Source organism: Dermochelys coriacea, chromosome 25, assembly GCF_009764565.3.
Source record: "Dermochelys coriacea isolate rDerCor1 chromosome 25, rDerCor1.pri.v4, whole genome shotgun sequence".
Taxonomy (NCBI): domain Eukaryota; kingdom Metazoa; phylum Chordata; order Testudines; family Dermochelyidae; genus Dermochelys; species Dermochelys coriacea.
The window spans coordinates 13630962-13645174 of record NC_050092.1 but is presented as its reverse complement, the minus strand read 5'-3'; the positions used below and the strand labels follow the sequence as shown (position 1 = coordinate 13645174).

Sequence of the window (14213 nt, the reverse complement as noted above, 5' to 3'; positions counted from 1 at the left end):
AAACATTTTAAATCTAGTGCCATTAGCAGCCATGTTTATGTCACAGGCCCAACTGAACGATACTGCACACTGGACAAGTATTGCCTTGTTACATGCATCTGGCTAAGTTGTCTCTGCTACTAAAATGAGTCCACTGGTTCACTGGGTACAATAACAACTAAAACCAGCTGAAAACCTTCCTGAAATAAAGCTGTTTTCCCGTTTGTCAGTGTTGTTCCTGTCCTAAATCAAGCATGCTGGTGTAGGACAGTGTCTCCATAGGCACTGTCTTAAGGCTAGGGGACGGGGATTTAATTCTTTACAAAAAAGGTCTGTCTTCTAATACCCATCCCCCACATGGTCTTTCCCTTTCTTTGGCCAAGGGGAGGGGAAATGGGTGGCGATGGGTAGTGACAAAGCCACAGGACTTCATAGTGAGCTCCTACTGTGCTAGTCGTTGGTGTGACTTGATGTGCTGGCATAGAGTCTCATTCACCTAAAGGGAAGCTGTTGATCATAAACAGGCATGTTGTTTCCAACTCTAACAGGTGTTTGGATCAAACCATTTATTCTTAAGAATTTAAGAGCATTGGGCTACACCCTGGAATATTAACCTAATGTGGTGCTGGGATTTTTGTGACGCAGGGTGAGAAACATAGTAGCTTCTAAATACTTCTAAGAATTGTATCATTTTAATCTGAGCATAATTCAAAGGCTGTGGCTACACTGCCAAAAAATGGGCGTGAAATTCTCCACTTGTGGAAGCTGTAGTGTAGAAAAGTCTAAGGTATTTTTACTACCCTCTTGTTTTATCCTTGGATTCAAGTAACGAAGTTTTTAAAAAGCTCTGTCCCCTTCATCAATGACTTCCCACATTCACTGCCTGCTGTTAGTTGTAAGTCTTGAGCTCTCCTATCAGAGCAGTTAAAATTCTAAATTTAGAAAACATATGTTTGTTGCATTTTATCTTTTTTCTCTCTATTCAGATGTATTCTTTTGTTGCAAATTGGTAGTGGTTGATGCTACCAGGTTACAGAAATAAAATAAATTATAGCTTGAAAACAACTCTTTTGTTGGGAGGATGGGGACAAACTCTGCTGTTTTTAAATTCATTTTCTGTTGCCAGTGAGGTTTCATCAAATGCCTCTATAGTCCAGCTCAGGGTGTACTAAAATATCCCTTCTTCCTCCCCAGGACCTTCATTGCAGGCATATTGCCCAGCCAGGAGAAGTGGACAAGATTCTCTTTGGAACCCATGAACTTCTCTAACAGGTAGCATTACAGAGCAATTCCTATGTTCTATTATGCTAGGTAGCATTTTGCAAACTCTAACATCCATGGGAGTTTGGGGAAAAAGTCAATTTTCCCCCTTTTTTAAATAGGGAACTTAGGCCTAGAGAAGTTTAAAATGACTTGCCCAATGTGACAAGGAAGTCTGTGGATCCAGCTCTCCTGAATTCCCACTCCAGTGCCGTAACAATAAGAACATCTTTCCTCTCTAGTTAATCAAAACCCAAGTGAAGTAGATGAATATCCCTAATTTACAAATTGGCAAACTGAGGCCAAAAGACCTTTCAGTGAGTTGTCTTTACTATTTCTTCAGTTGGGCAAAGCACAGCAACTGCACTATCTTTTCAGGTTTCAGAGTAGCAGCCGTGTTAGTCTGTATTCACAAAAAGAACAGGAGTACTTGTGGCACCTTAGAGACTAACAAATTTATTTGAGCATAAGCTTTTGTGAGCTACAGCTCACTGTGAGCTGTAGCTCACGAAAGCTTATGCTCAAATTGTTAGTCTCTAAGGTGCCACAAGTACTCCTTTTCTTTATGCAACAGATGCCAGCATCTGGGATTTGTTTTGTTAACTGGGAACAGAATCATTCTTAATGCACCTGCAGTCAGGTTTATGGGGAAAAATGCTGCAATTTGTTTTATTAAGTTGATGGTCAGAATCATAGTAAGCTCAGGCTGGAAGGGACTTCAAGAGGTCATCTAGTCCATCCCCCAGGGCTGAGCAGGATGAGTGTGTGTCCAGTTCTGGTGGCCAGAATACACTGGCAGAGCTGAGAGAAACTCAGGAGTTCCATTCCTCTTCATATACACTTTCCTTTAAACCACACAGATTACTCCAATCAAGATTCAGGTGGGGAAGTGGAATTTGTGCTTGCTTTCCTGCTTCTCATGCTCTCAGGGACTGAAAATATAGTGGCACTTTAGAGACTAACAAATTTATTTGAGCATAAGCTTTCGTGACAAACAAGCTGACAAATGTGAGGTAGTACTTGCCTTATGGTAAGACTCCCATTTTTTCTCTCTCTCTCTCGGTCTCATATTCTCATCGGAATGCATCCGATGAAGTGAGCTGTAGCTCACGAAAGTGTATGCTCAAATAAATTTGTTAGTGTCTAAGGTGCCACAAGTACTCCTTTTCTTTTTGCGGATACAGACTAACACAGCTGCTACTCTGAAATCTGTTACATAAAGGTAATCCTCGCTTTTTCCAAGTATTTTAAAAATTAACTTTGCACCACATTTTAAAAACAACATGCTACAAACAAGCTGACAAATGTGAGGCAGTACTTACCTTATGGTATGACTCCCATTCTCTCTTTCTCATATGTTCCCAAATCTGGACAGTGTGGCACTATGAAAAGAATCTTGAGAAGCAGAAATTTTTTTTTTTTTTTTTTAATTTGGGGCGGGGAGCAGACACTTGGGCAAAAAAAAAAAAAAGTAATCACCTCCTTTCATGAGACCAAAAAGTTAAAGGAAATAGGGAGATTTTTTTTCACCAATATGTAACATTTTAAGCTACTAAGAAACTGGACTCTTGGTGGAAAAACTACATGTGAAGTAGGCCGCAGTTAACTGTTTCTGCCGGCACACCTCGGTATTCTTTACCGAAGGTCATGTGAATGTTTCAGTCCTAGAGTTTTCATATGGTGATGTAGCACTCTACGTTACATAACATCTGAAAAGTGTTTCTGCACAATTTAAAGGGAGACTGTCTAGTCTGACTGCCCGCATAATACAGGCTATAGGACTTCTCTGTGTTAATTCCTGCTTCAGGTTCACTAGCTGTACTTGAACTAAAGCATATCTTTTTAGAAAAAGTGCAGTCTTAATTTTTTAAATCAAGAAGTGATGGAGCAACAACAAAACTTGATAAGATATTCCAATGATTTATTATCCTGAGTGTTAAAAATCTGCACGTTCTTTCTAGTGTGAATTTGTCTAGTTTCAACTTCTAGCCATTGATTCTTCTGACACCTTTGTCTGCTAGCCTGAAGAGTCCTCTTGTCAAATTTCAGTTCCCCAGGTTCTTGTAGACTGTGATCAAGTAACAATTTTGACTGTGGTTCATAACTGTCTGTGTTTGAAATCTCTTATAATGCTGCAGCCCAGACTTTTGAGGCTTCAGCAGATTTCACACCCACCTGTCTTTTGGCCTGATCCTGAGATTATTTTGGGGGAAAAGGAGCCAAATTGATCCCGGCATAAGTAGTGCTACTACATGCCTTCTAGAAATACATACAACTCCTTAGCACAAAGCCATGGGTCTCAGAACAAAAATATGAAGGCAACGCTTTCATTTTATTTAATAATAAAAAAGGGAGGGTGGAGGAAGTCTAGGGTCAGCATCTTTCTCTAGGTCTCTGTGTGCCCTGCCTTTCTATCTTTTTGCATTTTATGTCCTGGACTGTGCTGAACACACAAGATAAATGATCAAATAATAATGGCTTAATTATGAATCCTAAAAAATGGTACCTCCAGCCCAGGTCCTTCTGTGATAATACTCTGCTCACATTCAGGCAGCTTGTGTGCAAAAATGGGAATGTCTCCCCTGTGTTCTTTATTACAGTGTGCATTGCAGAGATTGCTAGATAAGCTGTTGACTTCATGTTAGTATTTATTTGTTGCTGTGACTCTGACTTTACTCATAACATTTTAAAAGATTTTCACTTGCTATGAACCCAAATTTCCAAAGCACTGAGTGTCTCTGTTGGGATGCTGAGCATATTAATCTCTCACTAAAGAAAATGGAAGGTCCTAATGCTCCTCTGTTCATTGATCAGTGTCTCCTAAGGAAGTGTGAACTTAACATATTTTTAGATGTTTTCCTAGAAGTTTGTCTTGGAAACACTGCTATTTTTCTTTAAACTGGTCTATAAAAAAAGAAATTTAAACATTTTAATTTACATGTGAGTGAAAGACTCTCAATAATAATAATAATAATAATAATAATAATAAAAATAATAAAAGTCAAAATCCCACTATTCAGAGAATTCTCACCAGGTAGGTAATGACAGTGCCTCTAAATTGTCCTTTAATGACCAAGGAGATGAAGATCTGTAAAGAATTCCTCCTGGTCATTCATAAACTAAGGATGAGGTTTTCTGTTGCTTAGAAATTAAGTCAGGCCACATATTTAATAGTAGCTGCTTAAAGTTTATTTTTAGCTTTGTTACAGAGAAGGCTAACTTATTAATATGAACAAATTTATTTGATGGTTGGAGAATGTCTGATAGTTTTCTCTACACTCCACCTATTTCAGGTGTCCTGAGCTATATTATTTTGTCTTTATGTATAGAATTCTTAGTATAGTATTTTAATGTTGTTTTGCTGTGTCTTATGGTAAGGTGGTCATCTCTGAGCTTGTTTAAGGTGCTTTACCAAAAAGGAGAACAGATCATAATGAAAATCTCCATCCCAGAGGTGAAAACCTGTGGGTACAAATCTTTGCCTCAGAACATAGGAAAAACTCTTTTCCAGCACAAGCTAGAATGGGGATGACACAATCATAGCTGAGTGTTTTTAAAATTTCAGGCTGTGTGCTCTGGCTGAGTGAGTGTTGAACACCCATGTTATCAAAACATCTGGGGGTAATGTGTGTCTGTGATGTATTATGTGATTTGAAAAATACTTAATGGTTTTTATGTAGTTCACAGTTGAAAGAAATATATACTATCAACAGCATCTTGAAGTTAGAATGTTTAGCAATTTTCAGATGGGTTCTGCAATTGATAGTTAAAACAAGAAAAAATGTATTGGATGCTTACTACAGATGCTAACATAACATGAGACGATCTAATTTTCTGTTAATGGAAGTCCCACTCCTAATCACTATGTACATTAAGAGTCGATTGGATTATAGGCTTCTTAAAACTTGGTGCCAAATTCTGCTTTTGATGTACTGGTGCAGCTCCACTGGCTTAAATGGGGTCATGCCAGTAGACTAGTAACAGAATTTGCACCACAGGCAGTGGTATTGTCACTCCATGGGATTTCAGCTAGGGAAGTCCCTTTACCATTCATGTATAGAAGTGTGATGCTCTGAACCTGATTTTGAGAAGAAATACGTAAGATATCTTAATAGAAGTGTTCTAGAGTAAATTTTTTTGTCAAGTTTCAATTTGACAACTGAATTACTTCATAATAACCAATTTTTATTAAAAAAGAATTGAGCTGTTTCATTGTGAACACAATGTTTATATTAAGTCCACATCATGATGCTTAGTTATTGTGACAGAAATAAAACTAGCTTTGACAATATAGAAAAACAAGGTATAGAATGAGTGGATTACCATAGATGTGTGCTCCAAAAAACACACGAAGATTAGTAGTGAGTTTACTGTAGCAAAGCTGAAGACTGAATTCTTCCCTAAAAAAAAAAAAAATTAAACCAGAGCAGCGTGTCTGTCTTTAGCTAATTTGTTGGACTGGGGTCACCACAACGTTATCTGCGATGATTGAAATCTAATGGCAGATCATAAATGCTCTACTTGCACATTTATTTTTTCTTTGCTAGCAAAGTGATGGTGACTTAAAACTTTTTTCTTGCAGTGTCTTGGCATTTTTTGTGTAGAGTGTGCATGACAACTTCCTAGGCAAGTTCTGTTGCTTTTAATCCTAGGTATTTAATGAGCCTAAACAAGCTCACTTATTTCCCCTGAAACCTATTAAAAAAAAAAATTCATAATCCAAAAGGTGTTGATTTCCTGAACAGATTGGTGTGTTCATTTCTGACTCAGGCATGGTGAAAGTATGGGACACAAAGGGTTAAGGTCTGCCATTTTGTTATGTAACACCCTTAATGGACATATCAGTGAATGGCACCAAAATGGCAGGGCTTAACCCTTTGTGAGCTGTAGTACCTCACAGTCAGAAACATGCATCTCAGAAGCTAGGCTTATTCTTTAAAACTGAGACTTTTTTTTTTTTTTTTAAAAGATTTGTTTTAAGTATCATGTGGCCTGCTGGTTAGTTCTTTTGCTTCAGTAACAATACCAGAAAAACTTAAAACATTTTACATTTTTGTTGATTTAGTGTTTTGCAATAGACAGTCACTTTCATGCCATAGGACTAATCAGCTTTCCTTTGGTTGCTACTTTTCATATTACTTACTTTATAAAATAAGGAAAAGATCTTGAGTTACCAGACTGCATCCATCTACGGTCTGTCTAAGGCATAAAGTGACCAGTGTTCTAGTCATAGATTTCCTAGATTGACTTCTTTAATAAGAAAAATTAATTCTTGACTCTCACATTGGCTTTTTTTTATAAAGGGTTTCTTAACAATAAATACAGACATGGGGGGGTGCATTGTAAGGGCAGCATCTTGGCCTTTGGCTTTTTTTAATGTGGCTGATAATTATCGTGGCGCACTTTTTTTCTTTTTCTTTTTTAACTTAATGTGGCAGATTTCTGTGAAGTTCCTTTCACGGGTAATTAGAAAAACAATAGTAGTGATTTAATGAGGCTAGAATTAAGTTGGAACAGTGCATTTTTATTGTTACCCCTTGTTTTCCCTGGTGGGTGGGGGTGTGAAGTGGGGGACCCTGGGCACTCTTTCTGATAAAGCATCTGATGAGGTGGGTTTTAGCCCATGAAAGCTTATGCCCAAATAAATTTGTTGGTCTCTAAGGTGCCACAAGGACTCCTCATTTTCAAAGCTCTTGGTTACACAAGCTGCACTCCAAAGGAAGCCTTTCTAGGTTTTGAGTCTAACATGGTGTATAGGAGTACTACCAGTCAATAAGTTAACTTTGATCAATAACCAGGTACTTTTAGTAAACAGACTGCAGTGTTCTTTGAACATCTTCACTTAGGGAGATGCACTCAAATGTTGCTTGACCTGCCTGCTTCCTTTTCCAGCAAATTTCCCCCCCACAGCCTCCTTGAAACAGTCCTAGGAATAAGGCTCATGCATCCAAGGAAAAAATGTATTCAGTCCTTTTTTTGGCTGTCAGCAAATTCTACATAACTTATCTTACCCTTAGCATACAGTTGTTGGCTTTTTTTTTTAAAGGCATCCCTAAAATTCTTCTATAGATGGCCTGTACATTAATAGCAGAACAATACTTGCACCTTGTTCTCGTTTGAAGAATTATAGCATCTGCTTTGGCAGAATCTGGCTGTCTTAACTTTGCACTGGAGAATCTTTTTCTGTTCAGTTTAAGCTGAGGTTTAGACTGTACACAAAAGGTGATGTTTATGTAATGGCTGTGAGAGGCTTTCTATAGAATATTCTTTGGTATGGCTTGAATTTTTTTTTCTTGACTAATAATGACTAGGAATCAGATGTGCTTACAGCTGCAAGAATTCACAGAACTGCATGGGTGGCTCCTGCCTTATATGAGGTTTTGAAACATGTAAAATGCGCTACATCTGATGCAGTACTGAGATGTGTAAAATGTATGTTTTGATGATGATTGCAGTTAAGTCATGTGAATATATTCTGAACATGTTACGTACTCTTAAAATTGCAAGTAGCTGATAGCCTAGTACACAAGGAGATAGAAATATATACAATTTCAAGTCTTGAGATAACTTATTTTAACAGCTAACTTGTTTATTTTTTATTGGCAAGCATGAGTGAAGTTAAGCAGATTCATTCAGTAGCATATTTGGTACCTTAGAAACAGTATATATCTGAAATTTCACCAGCTGTTCTCATGAGACAGCTGTTGGAGATCTAAGCTTATTCACTTTTTCTCCCTCTCCTCCTCTGCACCAGTTCTGCTTTGTCTTCTCACTCTTCAGTATTGATAGCCAACTGATTAACTTTAGTGAAATAGAGCTCTACTCCCCAATGGGTGTTGCAGGCACTACATCTCAAGTTTTATACTTCTTTGTATGACAAACAGCAATATATAAAATACTTGCTGTGCACTTGCATGCGAAGACTAGCTTCCTGTTTTCCTGGACTTTGTTTTTTTTTCTATTCTGTGCTGCCCATAGACTTTGAAATGATGGGGATATCTCCATTTACAGTGTCTTTTTTTTCTGTATTTTTAATCTTATTTCCCTAACCTCTCTCCCCCCACACCCGAATCTTTTTTTTTTCCCCCCCTACAATTGCAGCATAGCATGTGGTACTATATTTGGCTTTTCCCTTGGGTACTGCTATTCCAAGTTCCTGGATTTAGTTCAGAAGACTTTGTAAATCTCAACATGATATAAAGGTGGGGGAAAAGGAATAATATTGACTGGAAGTTTCTTACTTAATAGTATAGACTTTATAAATAAAAATATAGTAATCCAAAATGATCAGTAGATCTCAAGTCATTCTCTGTCTAACAGGACTACCACCAAAGGCTAGACAAATGAATCAGAGAACACTGCCATCACTTAATTCAGCAATTTAGTTGTTTACTTCTCTTGTTTGTTCCACTCCTTACACTGGAGGGTAAGGAGGTATGGGGTAAGGAGGCCTAAAAAGTAGGGGGAAGCTTTTTACGTTTGATATGTTCATTTGCATTACAACTACCCAAAATGCTCTTCCAGCAATTTCATATGAGAGTCCAAGCTACAGGAGGGATGAGAAATCTATGTATGAATCGCAGAACCTCTTTGTTCATTTAAAAAAAAAAAAAAACTTACAAATGATCAGTTATAACAACTATGTTTCCTAATGGGGGGGAGAGGGGGGAAGAATCACCTAATAAAAGTGATGTTGATGAAGAACAGGTTAACATCCTTACTCATTCTGCTGCCTTCAATGTATTGGAAATTGCTTTGCCATTGTCTGTCTTAAGAACAAAGCGAACTATAGAACAAAACTATACTACAACTTGTGCACTTCATCTACTGTAATTCTGAGATGTTCAATTTTAAGAACAGGTTTCAGAGTAGCAGCCGTGTTAGTCTGTATCCGCAAAAAGAAAAGGAGGACTTGTGGCACCATAGAGACTAACAAATTTATTTGAGCATAGCTCACGAAAGCTTATAGCTCACTTCATACATCACGAAAGCTTATGCTCAAATAAATTTGTTAGTCTCTAAGGTGCCACAAATACTCGTTTTAATTTTAAGAACTTGATCCCTAATTAGCTTGTAAAGTAGGGGCTCTGCTGTATATGGAATACTCTTCTGCAGCCTCTGTGGTACTTTGCCCCACTCATGGTTTGACTTTATATAGATAATCCACCATATGCTTTATGGTGGAAACTGGAAAGAGGAGGAATCTTAGACACATGTCCTCCTCCTCTTCCTCCATAGGAAAGGTGAAGAGAAGGTATGTTGTATAAATCTGGGGGACATATCACTCCTATAGATCATATATGGTCTAAGAAAGCATTTTAGCTAGAAGGAGAATCCCTGAAATTCCAAATTCATCTTGGAGAATGTTCATTAAAGAATGAAGTTCATTTTGTCCAGCAAGAACTAGTAAGTGACTCCAGTTCTTGGTGAACCTAGACACTGCTTTTTTTTTGTTTGTTTTAGGACTTTAAAATACCACATCCTACTTAAAATGATGTTCAGATGTCCATTGACCCATTGGCATGGGTAATTATGTCACATGTGGCAGTCCGATTCAGTTATGGTTCCTGAGGGAAACTATTTCTCCTGTCACATAAAAATATTTGGCTTTATTGGGGTTGAATCTAGGGCAAGGTTTAAAAACAAAACAAAGAAAAATTGTTACACAAGCACGTCTCTGAACTTTTTTTAAGCATGAGAATACCCATCCTCTCTTTTCTCCCAATCCACATCCTCCATGCTGATAATTCAGGATCAGCCAAACAAACTCCCAACTTTCAAAGAAAGAGAAAACTTCAGCTTTGGGCTGAGGAAGCATGGGATTTCAGTCCAGAAATAAGTTAGTTTTTTAGTAATTTGTAAAACTAAGAAAAACGGGGGCTGAAATTGAAGTGTCTCCTCAACTGTTAACTATAGCATTGCTATTGCTTCCCTCTGGTACATGAAAATCAAAAGTTAAGATACTGATTTCACAGACCAAATCACTTCTGATCTGTGTCCTCAGGTTAGTTATAGGAAGGCACATGAATTTTAGTTGCAGGCTTATTTTTCTTGATTTCTAACAGTATTGCATTGTGGCTTTAAAAGTGTGCCTGAAGTGATGGCACTTGTGTTTAAGGGAGAAAAATAATATACAAGAAATTGCTTGGCTTACATCTTTGCTTTAGTTCTCCCTAATATGATGCTCATCAAACTTTTTACTTCTGATTCATATACTAATCTGCAGCTAGAGAAAATACTTTGTCTTGAGTGCCATCAAAAAAAATCCAGATGAACTACCTAGGAGTAGCTTACATATCTTTTTGGTAATATTGGTTGCTGGTGGTGGTATAGGTTTTTACTATATAAGGGCACATGTTATGGCCTGGTATGTAGCCCTGATGAGATGTTCCATGGTTTGTATTTCACCACAGTCATGTGTTCTTGGTCATTGGAATAGCCTCACTTCTGCTTTTTGTCCTTTGACCTGCCAACTCTTGTTCAGAGGTGATTTAACAATCTCAAGGCTGACCAATCCTTCACACCTGAGGGAAGGCATTTGGTAACATCTGTATGCATTTTGATGTCCTCACTGAGTATTTTGAGCAGTGTGTGCCATAGTTCTAGTTGTAGAAAGAAAAGGAGTACTTGTGGCACCTTGGAGTCCAACCCATTTATTTGAGCTTAAGCTTTTGTGAGCTACAGCTCACTTCATTGGATGCATTCAGTGGAAAATATGGTGGGGAGATTTATATACATAGAGAACATGAAACAATGGGTATTACCATACACAGAGTGATCACTTAAGGTGAGCTATTACCAGCAGGGGAGGGGGGACGGGGACAGGACGACCTTTTGTAGTAATGATCAAGGTGGGTCACTTCCAGCAGTTGACAAGAACGTCTGAGGAACAGTGTGGGGTGGAGGGGGGGAACAAACATGGGGAAATACTTTTATTGTGTAATGACCCATCCACTCCCAGTCTCTATTCAAGCCAAAGTTAATTGTATCCAGTTTTCAAATTAATTCCAATTCAGCAGTCTCTTGTTGGAATCTGTTTTTGAAGTTTTTTTTGTTGAAGAATTGCAACTTTTAGGTCTGTAATCGAGTGACCAGAGAGATTGTTCTCCAACTGGTTTTTTATCAGAACCACTAACCCAGGAACCTATCCTTGAAACAAAGCCCATTGCCAACTGTGTCCACTTATCTATTCAGGGGACACCATCATAGGGCCTTATCACATCAGCCACACTATCAGAGGCTTGTTCACCTGCACATCTACCAATGTGATGTATGCCATCATGTGCCAGCAATTCCCCTCTGCCATGTATATTGATCAAACTGGACAGTCTCTACGTAAAAGAATAAATGGACACAAATCAGACGTCAAGAATTATAACATTCAAAAACCAGTTGGACAATACTTCAATCTCTCTGGTCACTCGATTACAGACCTAAAAGTTGTAATTCTTCAACAAAAAAAACTTCAAAAACAGACTCCAACAAGAGACTGCTGAATTGGAACTAATTTGCAAACTGGATACAATTAATTTAGGCTTGAATAGAGACTGGGAGTGGATGGGTCATTACACAAAGTAAAACTATTTCCCCATGTTTGTTTCCCCCCCCCCCCCCCCACTGTTCCTCAGACGTTCTTGTCAACTGCTGGAAATGACCCACCTTGATCATCACTACAAAAGGTCGTCCTGTCCCTGTCATCTGTCCCCCCTCCCCTGCTCTCCTGCTGGTAATAGCTCACCTTTAAGTGATCACTCTGGTTACAGTGTGTATGGTAACACCCATTGTTTCATGTTCTCTATGTATATAAATCTCCCCACTGTATTTTCCACTGAATGCATCCGATGAAGTGAGCTGTAGTTCACGAAAGCTTATGCTCTAATAAATTTGCTAGTCTCTAAGGTGCCACAAGTCCTACTTTTCTTTTTGTGAATACAGACTAACATGGCTGCTACTCTGAAAGTTCTAGTTCTGTAGCTGTCAGTGATTGATTTGATTTTTATTTTAAGCAGTTCTGTTGCCATGATGAAGCTTTTCCTCGATTTCAAGCAGCCAGCTGCTGTGGTGTGGCCATGTAACAGATGTCTGGTATCTCTGACCTGTCGTAATCATTCGGTTTTGTTTGTGACCTCTCTCCTGATACCTGGTGAAGCAATTCCAGCAAGCACATAAAGGCTGCTCACATTTGTTGGTGTGAGACATCCTGTGATTTAATGGTAGCTGTCACTCAGAACAGGATCCAGCATCTTTGTGGAGCCAACCTTTTCCATCCTGGATGTGCATATTTGGCCATCAAATAGCTAAGTGCAGGTGCAGTGGTTCTTACTGTTGCTGGGTTGGTTTCCCATATTGAACTTGCAAGCTTCCTGACTATGTTGTTCTAGGTGCCAACTTTGCCTTTTGTCTTTCCCATGGTGTGCTTTGAAGGAGAGAGTGGTTTAGCATCACTCCAAATTAGACAGGATTCCAGCAGTGGGCAAGTGATAACTCAATATCATCTGGAAGGGGGTGTCTATTGGCCTCTCAGGGAAGATGGAAGGGAGTCACTTTGTGATTTTGGCTGGGTTGGTGCACAGTTGATTCTTGATGTAATAGACTGAGAACCCAGACACTACCAATGTTAGTGTAGTTTCATTCTGGGCAAGATCGTTGGCTTGGACAGTGATGCATAAGTTGTCTGCATAGATGAAACTTCTTGTGCCAAGATGGATAGGCTGATCATCTGTATTGGTGAGAGTATGCTCCCTTGTGGTAGGCTTTCTGTTACCACCATCTGCTCTGCTTCCTGCATGGTTGGATGTAAAAACATCTGTTTTTCTAGTTGCAATTGTCATTTATATGAGGTGGTGGTCTTTTGTCATGGTGGTGTATATTTTACGAAGGAGCCTTTGGTGATTTACTGTGTTGTATGCTGCTGACAAGTCGACAAACATGGCACCTGTTACCATACCCCTTTTCAAAGCCATCTTTGATGTATTGAGTGATGTATAGCGCTTGCCCAGGCAAGTCGTGCACTGGTCAGAGCAAACTGGATTCCGAGATTAGGTGCTTTTCAATGAGCGATGATAGATTAGGATGAGATGCTCATCCAGTTTGCAGAGGTGACTTAGTGGTATAAGCCTGAAATTCTTTGGTTCTGTTGCATCCTTCCCTGGCTTCTGGAGTGTCACAACACGTGCTCATCCCCAAATCTTGGATACTTTGTATGTGGCTGAGCATGTGTTAAACAATTTGAGTACCCAGTTCTTTATTGCTGGTCCGAAGTGTTTTTTCATATGTACAATATGAATGTCATGTAGGCTGGCAGCTTTGCCATTCTTGAGGACATTAATTCTGGAAGTTAATTTCAACATTATATAATGTGCCCGGGGTGCTGGAACTAGGGGTGCACACCCCCTGGCTTGAAGTGGTTTCCATCATATACAGGGTTTACAGTTTTAATTTAATGGCTTTCAGCATCCCTACTATAAAAATTGCTCCAACGCCACTGACTGTGTTGCAGAATTGTAAGTTTTCTGGTGTTCTTGCCACTTAAGTCCTATCTTGGGTGGGTTGTTCAGATCGCGCACACATTCCTAGAAAATGGCAGGGCACTGGTCTGCAGTAATATTGTAGTGTTGCTCTGACTTCCCTGGGTGGCTATCCTTTCTTGCTTACTGCTGTTAGTCATGTCCATACGAGATTCTACCATGGCTTCTGTTTTTTCTCTTTAGTTCAGAGACCAGGTCTTCGCTAGCTGCAATGGTGTCCTCCATTAATAGGTCTGCTTCGAACATCTGCTTGTATTTTGCGTGCCAATCCAATAACTCTGTTAGTCCTGGTCTTGTGTAATATGATTATTTGAGAAAATGCAAACCACGCTGATAAGCTGGTCATAGTTTTCTGGTATTGGTTTGGTCTTTCTTACAATGGCATCGAGGTAATTGGTGAAGCTCTTCCGTTCCACTTTCTTAAATTAAAACAGTGCCAGAATGGTA

General features: G+C 39.0%; 1 protein-coding gene across 23 annotated transcripts in view; it reads left to right on the top strand.

The window, feature by feature from the left end:
- Nucleotides 1-14213, top strand: part of GATAD2A (GATA zinc finger domain containing 2A) — a 108083-nt gene that overhangs the window by 45884 nt on the left and 47986 nt on the right. For all 23 annotated transcript variants that reach the window (XM_043502707.1, XM_043502705.1, XM_043502697.1 and 20 more), the window contains one exon: nucleotides 1174-1251. The gene's annotated coding sequence lies outside the window, so the exon portion shown is untranslated. The remainder of the gene's footprint in view (nucleotides 1-1173; nucleotides 1252-14213) is intronic.